This window comes from Triticum dicoccoides, chromosome 3B (assembly GCF_002162155.2).
Source record: "Triticum dicoccoides isolate Atlit2015 ecotype Zavitan chromosome 3B, WEW_v2.0, whole genome shotgun sequence".
In the NCBI taxonomy this organism is placed as follows: domain Eukaryota; kingdom Viridiplantae; phylum Streptophyta; class Magnoliopsida; order Poales; family Poaceae; genus Triticum; species Triticum dicoccoides.
The window spans coordinates 444,196,615-444,211,892 of NC_041385.1; positions in this window are offsets into that span (position 1 = coordinate 444,196,615).

The following is a 15,278-nucleotide window of genomic DNA, read 5'->3' on the forward strand; positions in this document are numbered from 1 at the left end:
TTCTCTTTAGAGGCATGTTGCTCGGGCTGGATATTTTCATCGGCAGTCTTGTTCAGAAAGATATCCACCACATCAGATTCTTGAGCTTCTGAGGAAGGAATGATAACTACCGTGGGCTCAGCTTGTTGCATGGTTTCTTCCTCATGAAGAGGGGATGGTGGTATCTGCTGTAGAGGAGGATATGTGTCGACAGGAGCATCGGCTGCAACAGTCTGAATCCGGCAATCTGAGATTGCCTTCAGTTTGTCAGCTCTTGCCTTTGCTTTCTGACGCTTCTCTTCTTTCTCTCTTCGTCGAGCAAGATCTACTTAACGCTTGATCTCATCATTTCTATGGTCACACAGCTGAGACACATCCATCTTCAGCTTTGAGTGCCACTCAATCTTATTATTCCTCATAACAGTGAGGGCATTGGTGAGCTCAAGAATCTCCTTATCCAGTCTCTTTCTTTCAGAATTTGTGCTAGCATCTCTCCTCATTTGCTTGAGGGTCTTCTTATCCTTGACAGCTTGGTTCAACTCCTTGGTAATCCCTGCCAGCTCAGCGAAGTGTTTTGCTACTAATTTGGTAACATCATCGGGTAGACCCAAACTACTCAAATCAGCTGATTTTGCATCATAGGCAGCACATTCAATAAGATCAATCATGAACTCAAAGTCATACTTTTGTTCCTCTATGGAAGCAGGAACAATTGTCTTGGCCTTTTTGGCAGCAACAACAGCTTCCTCATCAGGCAACAACTTTCTCTTTGCCGCATGGGCAGCAGAACCCAAAGGTTTATCTGATACCATGGGAGCAAGCCTTGGTGATGATCTCAACGGAGGCGAAACTTTTGCTGGAGAGGGTGTTTGGTATGGCTTGTCAAGAAGAGCTCGTTGATCATACATCAGTATTTCTTTGGGAGCATCTTCATCGGAGGATTCAGAAGTAGAAACCGCCTTCTTAGATTTTTCTTGCAACAAATTTCTCTCTTGAGGCTTGAGGAGAAACAGACTTCCTCTTCTTCTTTTCCCTCCGGGTAGAAGCCCGATCCTTCTTCTCTTGCATGTCTTGCTGGGTTAACTCAACATTTCTCTGTTCCACTTGATTTTTCTTCACGGCCTTGGCTTCACGCTTGGCCTTGGCCTTGGCTCACTTATCCACTTCTTCGGGAAAATCAGCTATTGTCTTTAGTGAATTGGCATGAGCATTTGCGGGAGGAGCTAGCCTGACTTTTTCATCATCTTGACTGAGGTAGCCCTCTGCGATAGTCATTCCAAGGTGGAGTGAAAGTGAACAAAATCTAATATTTCCTTCGGACATTTTCATAATTGAACCACTTCTTCGCCCAGTGGTGGTGAATCCTTTGCAACTTGATATTTATTTCAGATGTTGTTTCAACTCCAGCTGGAGTTTTATAAGTTTCGGGATCAGACATCTCAATCACGGTGTTTCTTTCTCTATCGCAACCACCCTTCTTGGGATTTCTATCAGAGAACAAAGTCTTCGAATCGGTGACCTGTTCATCCTCGGGCTGACTATGATCCGAGGGAGTATCATCTTCTTCTTCATCATATTCTGAGTGAGATTTCTTCTTCGGCACCTTTGGCGGCTCTTTCACGAGCCAACTTTGCTCTTTCAGCCACCTGCGACATCTGAGGTATTTCTTCTTCAGACCCAGACTGCTCTTCCGAACTGTGAGCCACGACCACTCCTGAGAGAAAAACAACAATGCAAGGGAAAACAGGAAGGGGTCATAAACATGTACATAAGCATTTTGACTGAAAACGACAAGTTTTTCGAAAGCAGTAAGGAATCCATGGTATATACTTGAAAGGTATCATCGATAGAATTGTAGCACACCATAAGGTAGAGTAATAACTTATCTAATCTTTTAGAAACAAATATACATGAACCCAAGATCTCAGAAGACTTGTACGAGGGAAAACTACAAACCGTACAAGCCATGACTAAGAGAGCCCTAAAGATCTACCGCAAGAAAAATAAAGCAAGGGAAATTCGCGTCAGTAAGAACAACCCTAGAACAGAGGTAGAATAGGGCTTGCTCCAGATCTGTGCGCCTTAACTTGGCAGCAAAGATCGTCTACGATAGTGCGGAGGAGAAGATGTACCGCACTGGCACGACCAAAAACGGTGGGGCTTCACCGGAGTTGCACGACAAGGCGCGATGATGATGCTGCTTTGAGCTCGGGCTCAGGCAAAGAGTGAGAGGGGGTTTGATGATGAATAGAGAAAGAACAGAGGAAGAAGACGCCTGGAGGAGGGGTTTATATAGCTCGAAGGCGGAACCGCTTCCTCCAAAATCCACGACCGAGAAACAAGGGACGTTCCACATTCAACGGACGAGGTCATGATCGTGAGATCATGGGCACATGTCAACCGCTTCCTGCAAAATTCTCGGTAAAACTGAAGGCCGAAAGGTTTGAAGAAGGGCAAGCGCCAAAACAGATAAATGTTCGAAGTTTATTTCATTCACAACCAAGGATGTCGGACTAAGATCTTCTTTAGATCAAGTTGCATGTTTATGATGAGGAAAAACAGAGGGAACACATAGTCCGACAAAATACTCAGCCAAACAAAAGAAAACACAAAAACACGATGAATAAAAAGATACGAATGAAAACACAAAGAACTAGCGCCAGCAATAGATCTCAGGGTAGTAGATGAATGATGAAGATCACTGAGATATCACCTGCAAGAGAGGGTTAGTTCTTCTTTGCATCCACACCTGATCTCATTTTCTTCGTTTGAGCAGAAGCATTCTTTCGGTGAGATCTGTAAGACACTTGAGGATTTCGTGAGTAATCATATGAGTAAGCATTGAACTTATTTCCAGAGACATGAGTATAATGATATGGGAAGGTACGCATGTACTCCTTCTGTCAAAGGTTTGATCGATACTCATTTGATAACCTTCCTTAGCTGTTCTGCGAATGATAACCATTATCCCGAGGAATATTACTCTACATGTTCAGGTTAGCAGTGACAGATAAATTTTCAATAATGCATTTCTTTACCCAGATTTGCTTCTTGGGTGAACCAGACCTGCAGTTAGTCCCAACATATCGAGCAAAAACCTTACCATTTTGTTGTTTGAACAATTTGTAGTTTGAGTCATCAGACTCATCAGAAACAGAAGTATCATATCCTGATAGAATTGTAGGTTCGAGTGTTTTGCTTTTAGCAAGAACCCAACTCGTTCGTGGATATTGTTCGGGAGTCTAGTAAGTTCCATCAATGTTGAGTTTCCTTTCGAAACCCAATCCTTCAGTATAGACTTCTTGAGCACATCATAGAGAGTTTGATGCCCTTTGAGGCTCTTTAGCATTCCTGTCTCAAGCAAGATCTTTAATCTACAATTTTCATCATAAATAGCAACAAATTCCTCGAAAGTGGGATTAGTGATACCATTCATAGTGGTTGCAATGTTTGAGATGTTAGCAATAGAGGTTTAAGCACGTGAATCAGCATTGCTACGCTCTAAGCATTTTAAACAAGGAGGCACAAAATCATCAACAAGACGATTAGATTGCTCGGTGAAGAGAGAAGCATTTTCTTTCTCCAACTTGTTGTCAGACTCTTTTAGTGACACGGGTTCTTGATTCATGTTAAGGAGTTCATCTAATAAACTCTCGTAGTCAACTGTAAGAGAATCATATCGATTGGTAAGATCATCAATAGTTGAAGAAAAAGCATCTTGCTCTTCAGTCAACTTTTCATTCTTCTTCATCTCTTTGACCAGTAATCCTTCGGTTTTCCTAAGATTTCTCTCTAGCATTTCAAGCTCATCTTGTTGAGATTTCGCAATCTTAACAAGTTTAGCATAGGCAATGTATTTAGGAGAATATCCATTCATGGATTTTTGGTGTTTTGCTAATACCTGATCCTTTGATGATTTTGCCATGAGACAGAAGGCAATCGGTTCATCATCACTTGAAGCATCATCATCAGTGTCTGGCTCAAGTGAGTTCTCAGATGATTAGGCAATGAAGTCATTACTCCTTCCAATACTTTTGTAGAATTCTTCATCATCTGATTCAGTGTCAGTTGCTTTGTCTTCGTAGTCCAATGTCATATCAGCGCATGCTCTATTCAGTTGTGATATTCTCTTCATATTCGATTCGATGGTTGCTCTTGCTTTCACGTCAGTGACTAGTCTCATCGAAGAAGATGAAAAAGGTGCAATTTCCTTTGAGAGCTTAGTATGACGATCCCCTTGAGTAAAACCACTATAGTGAAGATATTTCCATCGGTTACTAGGTTTTCCTTCCCGGCTAGGGCAATCTGCTGTGAGATGACCGAACAGTTTGCATTTGAAGCACTTCATTTCTTTCAGATGTAACTTTCTTGATGACGTAGGCAATTCAAGTCCATCATCATTTGTGATGCACAAGTTTTGTCTTCTAAGATCACTTAGCCTTTCAATGAGCATCTCTATCTTCCTTTTGATCGTGTGCTAATTCTCAATATCTTCTTCTTCTTCTGAACTGCCATAGCGTGAGAGATTTTCTCCTTCACTTTCTGAGGAAGATTCTTGGTTTGCATTTTCAAGCTCCATCTTTTCTTCGTGAAGGGACATCAATGTCATGACCTCAACATAGTGAAGTTCTTCATAATCTGGTCTTTGCTTGATTTCGGATACAATGGGTTCAAAGGTTGCGTCAAGAGCTCTCGGAATCTTGTTGACCACATCCCTATCGGTGATATCAGTTACTCCTCGTTGATGGAGTCTTTCAACAATGTTTGTCAATCGATCAGTGAGTTCCATAGCACTTTCCTTACACAAACTTCTGAAATCAGTAAACATAGCACGAAGCATTTGAGTGTGAGGATCCACTCTTGCGATGAATTCTTCATGAGCATTTTTTATGGCATCCCAGAGTTGCTTTGCAATGTCGAGCTTTTGGAATCAAAGAAAGATGTCTTTTGATAGACTGCAACATATGATATCTTTCTCTTGAGCATCCAACTGCAGATTGGCTTTGTCATCGGAATTTGGATCATTCGGTTGCTGAATAGTGTATCCATTTTCCACAATCTCCCACATATCATAGTTGATGGCTTGAATTCCGATTCTCATTCATGCCTTTCAGTACATATAGTCATTTCCATCAAATATAGGAAATCTTTCAGAGTGCGAGGATCTACCTGCATACGACATACTCAAAACTCCAAGGACGTTAGGCCTTTAATAAACAGAGACATGGAGAACCTACTCTGATACCAATTGTTAGGACCGAGAGTATATCGATCGGGGGGAGTGAATGGGAGATTCAAAAATTCTTTCAAATGTTTTGAAAGTGATCCCTATCATAGCAACGAAATAATGTAAAGGAGGAAATGAGTTGAATCAATCTTCTTCATTAGAAGCATATTATTCGATGAAAGAAGTGATAACAGTACGAGCTTGGGAAATCACATGTTTAACTACGATGAGAGTAATGCAACATGCAAACAGATGCAGTAGAATGAGACACAACATGATACACATAGAGAAATAATACGATGGTATGATATCATAGGTGAACCGAGAAATATGACAGTGACGAATGAATACAAGTGATGAAAATGAAACATAATGAACAAAATGATATCCGAAGTTGACAACAGAATGGAATGATGATGCAAAAAGAAAATACAATAGAAGATAATGATCAGATAAACTATCGACACATAGCACGAATGAAAAATGCTGAAGGAATTGCAGTGAAGTAGAAAGAACCAGTGGTGCTTGATGGCGATAATTAGATTTGGTAGACCAGTTCACCCTTCTGCCAAAGGGCTACGTCTGGTTGGAGGGGCTTTGACTTAACATGGAAGGTAAACTCTCTTCACCCTATTCTCCTTCAACACAGAGCTGATCCGACTCAGGTTGATTTCACTCGTGGTAGATCCTTGTTGGCGATCTCCAAACCTTCGGTCGACCTTCGCGAACCACAATCACTCTTGGTTGCTGAAGATCTAGCTCGGTGAAGACAACAACTCTTCAACACTCAAGCCAAAACCTATCCGTCTAGAGAGTGCGCAGCTCTCAAGAGTAATAGGTACAAGAACTCTCACTCGGTACTACTGTGATGCTAAACCACTGTCTAAGTTTGGGCTCTTGATTTTTTTTCTCGGTGTATCTTAAACTCAAATCACTCGGAGAGGGGTTGCTCAAATCAATCTTCTCAGAAATCTCAAGCGGAGCAGCCAACGAACAATGTTGGAGCGGGGTGGCTATTTATAGCCGCAGCCTTCCCTGATGGGAAATGGCCAAATTAGACATCGGGATCAGCCAATGGCCGAACGACACGAGTCCAACCGTCGGATTTGAGCACACGGTAACATTGCTTGCGGAGCAAGTAATGCTAACTCATTGGTTTGAGATAAAACTCTCACAGCGAAGAAGATCACAGTCTCTTGCTGACAAGTATTTGCTCGGAACACAAAGAGATTTCTCTCACAACTTTCATAGGTTTTGGCTAAGCATCACAGTGGATCTAAGCTTCGAGAACCTATACCCCTCTTAATAGTATGGAGGTCCTATGACTCAAATAAATGAAAGAAGAACAACGAAATGAATACTATGTCTTCACTTTGTCTTCGACTTCCATTCTTTGCAGTCAATTTCTTCAGACGATGATTCTGAACCAAATGCTTCGCTTCAGCAGTAAAACTTCGAGGGGTTAAATTCTTCACATCAATCTTCTCGTCTATATGACTTCAACAGATATAGCTCATTCTTCTCTGCAACGCAGTTATACTTCGGTGAAGTTCCTCAAACTTGACACCGGAGACAACATTTTCTTCGGTTCTGTATGGACTATTTCTCTCTGTGTGCACTAGAAAACAAATTAGTTCATACTTGTTTCTGTCTACAATCTCCAAAACACAAGGTAGGAAGATATTGCACCAACACTCTCCATTGCTTAACGATTCGCAGAGTTGATGCGAGACTTTCTCCACTTTTTTCTTCCCTTATATACCTCTACCAACATATTCTATTCCACCCATAATGCTAAGTCCATGAGTCACGCTCATGTATTGAGGGAAGTTAAAAATGTTGAAGCGAGAAAAAGTATGATACAGTTGCTTGGTTTGACACCGAGGTGCTCATGATTTGTACTTTTGTTAGGGAGACGGAGTCATGTCATGCTTACATAATTCAATGATTAGGGATAACATTCATTGAGCATCGTATAGTTTGACAAGTAATGATTATGTTCTAGTATTCATGGATATTATTATGTGGATACCAGTTACTTCATCGTTTCTCAGTATTCATACCACGAAAGGTTTACATGCATGATAAGACATGCTAGGTAGCATTCAACATAAAAAAATATGTTTTTATCATTTACCTACTCAACGACGAGCGGAAATTAAGCTTGGGGATGCTGATACGTCTCCAACATATCTATATTTTTTATTGTTTCATGCTATTATATTATCAATTTAATATGCTTTATATGCAATTTTATATCATTTTTTGGAACTAACCTATTAATCTAGTGCCCAGTGCTAGTGCCAGTTTCTATTTTTGCTTATTTTATTGTTTCACAGAAAATCAATACCAAACAAAGTCCAAACACGATGAAACTTTACGGTGATTTTTTCTGGACCAGACCCTATAAGATTCGGGAGGAGGCAAGATGTACGAGTGGGCCACAATCTCACATGGCGCGCCCCCAGTGGGGCACCTAAGCTTGTGGGCCCTTCATAACTCTGGTTGACCTAATTCCACTTCCATAAATTTCCTAAATTTCAGAAACCACCAGAGTGAGACCGAAAACAATTATTCCTCCACTGCAAGCCTTTGTTCTTCCGCTATCTCATCTGGAGGCCTTCCGTCGGTACTCTATCAAAGGGGGAATCGATCACAGAGGGTTCTATACATCAACTTTCCTGCACCTCTGATGATGTGTGAGTAGTTCCCCACATGACCTATGGGTCCATAATGATTACCTAGATCTCTATCTCTCTCTCTTTCGTTATGATCTTCAATACAATGTTCTCTTCAAAGATCGATATGATGTAATCCTTTTATGCGGTGTGTTTGTTGGGATCCGATGAATTGTGGGTTTATTTATGATCACATTATTCACTGAAAATAATTGAGTTATATTCTGAACTTTATATGTGTGATCGTTATAGGTATGTAATGCTTTCCCATTTATGAGTTATCTTTGGTTAAGTTAATGATTAGATCTTTAGTTGAAGTGGTGCATAGTAATAGGTTCAGTCTTGCAGCGTCCTCACTTCGTGACAGAAGGGGAGCGGCGTATTTGTATTGTTGCTACTATGTGTAAAACGACGGGGTTCGATCATATCAGTTGACCTTATTTTGTCTACATTATGCCATCTTACTTAAAGTATTATTATGTTCTTTATGAACTTAATACCATAGATGCATGCTGGATAGCGGGTCGATGGGTGGAGTAATAGTAGTAGATGCAGGCAGAAGTCGGTCTAATTGTCACGGATGTAATGCCAATATACATGATCATGCCATGAATAATATTAGAACTATGCGTTATTCTATCAATTGCCCAACAGTAATTTGTTCACCCACCGTATTGTTTTGCTTATGACAGAGATGCCTCTAGTGAAATGGTTCTCGGGTCTATTTAGATCATATTACTAAAAACCCTTAAATACCTTGTTGTAGTTTATTTACTTTATTTTACTTTGCAATTTATGTACCACATAATATCTTTGATCCTTGCAATTAGCGAGTACAAGGGGATTGACAACCCTCTTGCCCGCATTGGGTGCAAGTTTTTGTTGTTGTGTGTGTAGGTACTGCTAAAGGTTGCTTGGATAATTCTCCTACTGGTTCGATAAACCTTGATTCTTTACCAAGGGAAATAGTTTCCGCTACTGTATTTCATGATTAGCACTCATGAACTAAAATTGCCATCCTCGAATAACACAAATTTGCCATGAAAAATGTTCGATTTGCATGATCAAAATTCTGACATCAGATTTGTAATGGAGTTCTAAAAATAAAACTTGTGGTGAACAAATAGAAAAAGCCAACATGGGAGTTGGATTTGATATGGGTGTCACAAATTTACATGGGGAGATCTATACCCACGTATAATTTCATCAACAAATTACAAAACTTAGAAAACACTAGCAGAACACCCGTGTGTTGTTATGGGCTATAATGCAAATAATGAATCAAAAATAAATTAAGGTCGTCTCAAAGGTCAAAGCTTATTTCTCCCTCGTAAGTCCGGACGTGCTCGGACATCAAACAGACACTTAGTAGGCTCCCTAAAATTCAATCACCTGGATAGTCCGGGCTCCCCAAATCCAGACCATATGTGGAGGAGAATGTGGTTGTCCAGACTATCCGCCATGTTATCTCCAACACCGCGGGCCCATCACAAAACCCCCACCCAATGACACACCATTCCCTTTTCTTGTCGGACCCTCCCCTCCCCACTCGGTTTCCCATCGTAGCGGAACATTTCTCGCTAGGCCTCCTTCAAAATCAGATGACGCCCACCTCACTTTCGTCGTGTGTTGCAATAGGAATGATTTTTGTGATGGGCGAGGTATGGGGCGGGCAGAGCAATACCATACTCATACCCATGTAGTCAATGGGTATAAAATTCTACCCATACCCATACCCACGGGAATGAAACTTTACCCATATCCATACCCGACAGTTACCCATACCCATTGGGTACCCAACGGATAGATCAAACAATACACAAGTTATTCATAATTTTACATTCATCTATAGCACATTTGAAAAAGAAACATTGATCTCAACTCAATAACATATAAATGAGTACATGACAATTATTTTAATTCAAATTGAAAATTGGTAACAACTTTAACATAGGTTCACAAGCTCGCGACATAACATTAACATATATACATTTGTGATCACGGGTATGTTTCACATGTCAGTAAAAATGGGTAAGGTATGGGTATATCCATGGGTAAAAAACTATACCCGTGCCGTACCCATGACTTAAGGGGTAGGGTATGGGTACTACCCGTGGGTATAAAATTGTGTCCATACCCTGCCCATACGGGTACAGTATCCACAGGTACCCGTATCCATGGGCAAAATTGCCATCCGTCAACCACTTTGTCACGCCCAATATGCGACCCTATCCTAACGGAATTCGAAAGTCCCACCAAGGATAGAAGCGCATATTGGAGACGCTTTTGCAAGGTGGATATCATTACATCGTACCATTACATAATAATTGGGGATACATACAAGAGGCATACAATGCCACACGAATACAACAAAATCATACACAAGAGCATCATCCGACTACAGATGAAACACAAACAGAAACTCAAACGACATCCACCCTGTTAGCCTAGGCTGCCGACCTGGAACCTATCCCCTGACCGAAGAAGAAGCAGAAGAAGAACTCCAAAACAAGTAAACATCGCTCTCGCGTCAAGATCATTGCATAACCTGTACCTGCAACTGTTGTTGCAGTAATCTGTGAGCCATGAGGACTCAGCAATCCCATTGCCATGGGTATCGATACTAGCAAAGCTTAAAGGGTATGGAAAGGATAAGTGGTGAGGTTGCAGCAGCGACTAAGCATATATGGTGGCTAACATACGCAAACAAGAGCGAGAAGAGAAGCAACGGAACGGTCGTGAAGCTAGCAATGATCAAGAAGTGATCCTGAAACTACTTACGTTCAAACATAACCCAAACCGTGTTCACTTCCCGGACTCCGCCGAAAAGAGACCATCATGGCTACACACACGGTTGATGCGTTTTAATAAAGTCCAGTGTCAAGTTCTCTACAACAGGATATTAACAAATTCCCATCTGCCACATAACCGCGAGCACGGCTCTCGAAAGTTTATACCCTGCAGGGTTGTCCCAACTTAGCCCATCACAAGCTCTCATGGTCAACGAAGGATATTCCTTCTCCCAGGAAGACCCGATCAGTCTCGGAATCCCGGTTTACAAGACATTTCGACAATGGTAAAACAAGACCAGCAAAGCCGCCCGATGTGCCGACAAATCCCGATAGGAGCTGCACATATCTCGTTCTCAGGGCACAACGGATGAGACAAGTTACGAGTAAAACCAACCCTTAAGTTTCCCCGAGGTGGCCCCGTAGGCTGCTCGGTTCGGACCAACACTCGAAGGAGCACTGGCCCGGAGGGGTTAAATAAAGATGACCCTCGGGCTCCGGAAACCCAAGGAAAAAAGGCTTAGGTAGGCAAATGGTAAAACCAAGGTTGGGCCTTGCTGGAGGAGTTTTATTCAAAGCGAACTGTCAAGGAGGCCCCATAAATCACCCAACCACGTAAGGAACGCAAAATCAAGGAGCATAACACCGGTATGATGGAAACTAGAGCGGCAAGAGTGGAACAAAACACCAGGCATAAGGCCGAGCCTTCCAACCTTTACCAAGTATATAGATGCATTAATTAAATAAGAGATATTGTGATATCCCAACATAATCCTGTCCATCATGGAGCAATCTTCGACTTCACATGCAACTAACAATGCTATAAGAGGGGCTGAGCAAAGCAGTAACATAGCCAAACAACAGTTTGCTAGGAAGGGTGAAAAGGTTAGAGGCTGACATGGTAGTTTGGGAGGCTTGGTAAACAAGTGATAGATAGCACAACATAGCGATAGAACGAAGCAACTAGCATAGCAATGGTAGTAGTGAGATCCAAGATGACGGTCATCTTGCCTGAAATCCCGCAAGGAAGAAGAACGAGTCCATGAAGAAGACGAACGGACGAAGACAAGCCAAGCATAGTCGAACAAATCCTCACGGTCGCAACAAAACAGGAACTAACGAGAAGGAGCACAACTGAAAAGAAGCAAACAACAAGGTAAACACACAACACATAGACACGGCATGATGCTCAACCAAGTATGATGCATGACAAGGCTACATGAAGCTACTCATGGCAAGAGATGATGCATACAAGAGCAACACATCAAAGCAAGTTTAATTGAGGCCGGAAACAACATATAACAAATCCGGTAAGTCCTCATATGCAAATTTCGAAATTGGTCCAGATCTGAATAAACCTTATGTTCAAGTAGTTAAACAGCAAGTTAATATGCACCAAGATGATCTACACGAAATTCTAGTCAAATTACATATAAAGTTCATTTAGTTCGGAGCTACGGTCTAGAAGATATGAGCAAAACAAGTTAAACATGGCATTGATGCAAAATGCATTCAAACATCAAGCAAACACTCTCAAAACATGGATCCAACAAGGTAAGAAGAAACTACGTGCAATTCTAAGCAAGTTTCATATAGAGCACACTCAAAACGGAGCAACGGTGCAACACATACCCATGAAACAAGTTTAAAGGACAAGTTGTCCAAAACAGCAACTAGGCATCTAGAAAGTATCAAAACAACATGCTACAACACCTAAACATGAAGACAAATGGCATGGACATGATTTAAAAATGAAGCTTAACATAATATGAACGCTGAGCTATCTCCAGAAACCACTAAAACATGCTCAAAAGGACATGGCAAGATTGCAAATAATAACAGTTTCACAGACTTAGCAGAAATCACTGAGCATGACAGAAATAACATCAGGTTGTAATGTTTAGAGCTCTCAAACAACATGCTACATGTACTTATCATGGCAAACAAACGCATGGCATGCTATTACTAAAAGCAATTAACAAAACTCCCTTACTGAACTCATTCCAAAGATCAACAAAAAATGGTAGCATCCATGCAAACATGTGCAAATGATATGGCAGATTCAGACATGACAGGAACAACGATAAGTAGACATGTTGGTGAGCTTGTAAAACTCCCCACAGAGCATTTCATGGCATGAAAAGGTGATCGACAGTAAGATGACATATTTATAGAGCTAAACATGGCAATAGCATAGTCATGGGGGGCATGGATCACTAGCAAAGTACATGGCAAAACTGAACTTAATGTTAACAGGCTGACAGCAACATTATTTAGCAATTTGAGAGCAAGATTACAACAATCTACGGCAGGCTATAAATGCAACAAGGGGCATGGATGGATAGGTCATGACATGTATAACAAAACATCCTTAGTGAACATCTCCATATTATGCATAGAATGACTTGTAGCAGCAGGTTTACATAGCATCATGATATAACAGATTCAGCCTAGCAAAACAGTAACAGCAAGTACCCTACTACACAAGCTTGATGCACTCACTACAAGACTCACAAAAATACATGTATTGCACCACTTTAAATATGGCATGATGTAGTTCAAAACTCATATAGACATAAAGCTCATAGAATGCACACACAAAATGCAATGAAAAAGACAAAACAACAAGTTCTGTTAACATGCAACAGTTAACATCATATAGCACTCTTTCAACAATGATTAGAGCATCAAAATGAACTCAAACGAGCATGGCACAATGGAATGAAATGAAGAGCATCTCACAATGAACATTTTGATATATCATACATGCAAAATGGAGCTAGGAGCAGAAAGTTATGGCATCACTAACATGCACACATAATGTCAATTTTCAGGGACTTAGGCGAATTTTACAGAAAAAAACGGGTGGGCGTCGAATAGCTACGAGGCGCCCAGAGCGGGGATTAGGGGCTGCTCACCCTGGGCTCAGCCCATGACGAGGAAGCAGGCCGGGGTGGAGGCTTGGCGGGCTGGGCCTCAACGGGGCCCTTGGGGAGGCCATGGCCCACAAAGGCGAGCGGGAGGAGCAGCGTCTCTGCTTCCTCCCGGGCGGCGCCATGGCGACGGCGGTGGTGGGCGCGACGCCGGTGAGGGAAGGCGAGGCACGGCAGGGAACGGGCGGATCGGGCCTCCGGGCATCGGATCCGGCCGGTGGCGAGGCGGGGACGCCGAGGGCAGGTTGGTGGCGGCGGACCAGGAGCTCGGGGAAGATCCAGGCGGCGGTGGTGGCTCCTGGCGGCGCGGAGGGAGGCGGACGGCGGAGCACAGCGGCCTGGAGGGTGGTCAACCGAGTCAATGAGGACCAGTCAACAGGGCTGTGGGGCCAAGGCGCCATGCACACAGAGGAAAAAAATGGATGGCAAGAAAAATTGAGAAGGCTGGGATTCAATCCCAGGTCTCCTGGGTGGAGGTGCAGCGCGACGATCAGCTGGGCTTAGATGTGCTTGTGCATCGGAGGGGTTCGGCCCTTTTTGAACTAGCGCAAAGCCGACCTTTCTTCCCCATGGCACACAGGGAGCCCGGAGACGCTGCCCGCGAGCAAACGCGCCAGCGGCGAGGGCGGCTGAGCAGTGGCGGGTGTGCGGAAAAGGGAGGGTGGTGCACTGTACGACGCACGCGTACAAAGGCACGCACTCGACTCAGGAGCAGCAAGGCACGGCAAGGCCGGCGGCAACAACAGCTTGGCGGCCACGGGGTGAGCTGCGGTGAGAGTGCGTTGGCGTGAGGGTGTGTGAGCAAGAGGAAAGATTTATAGGGAAAGAATGAACATTAAAGGAGAAGGGAGAAATGGCACTTGCAAAAAGAAAGAAAGGAGAAGGAAGGGAGAGGTGATGATGCATGGGCATGGTTTGAGAGAGAGAGATGGCAAGGGGTGGTGCACACACATCAACTAAAGCAACACACAACATAAATAAGGGGCAATGCACAAGATGAACATGGCAACACCATAATGCAATAACATGGCAACGAAGGCGAATATCTGGAAGACACCTAGCGCATCGGACTCGGGGCGTTACACACTTGATAATAATTTTCATAATTAACATGATCCTGTTGTCCTGATAATAATACTTTCTATAATTAATGTGATTCTTCCGTTCAAACAATATACTCTTCATAATTAATATGATCCTTGTGTCCAACACTCAATTATACTTTTAAAATTATACGTATCTATTAACTTTCTAGCTAATTAACACACATAATTAACTGGTCTATCTAATTAATTGTATGCAGTTGTGGACAAGACAAGAATTGGATAAGAGATAACTGAGACAATTTTTGAGCATTAGTGGTTGCGTGCGAAACCAATCCAAACCAACCGACGTAAGGACGTGTCATTATGATCGCAGACTCCCTTTTTACGAGTAGAATTCTTTCTTTCAAACAGTGATACTCTTCATAATTGATGTGATCCTATGTCCAACGTTCAATGGGTGAGTACTGGTAAAACAAAAAAAAAATCACTTTTGGAAGGCGGGGTCGCAACCCCCCTTCGCCTCCACGAGGCTCCGCCAATGCGCACACCGAACCGGCAGTCACTCCCTGATTCCCAAAACCCCATTCGCCCCCTTCCTCCGCCCACTCCGCCCCCTTCCTCCGCCC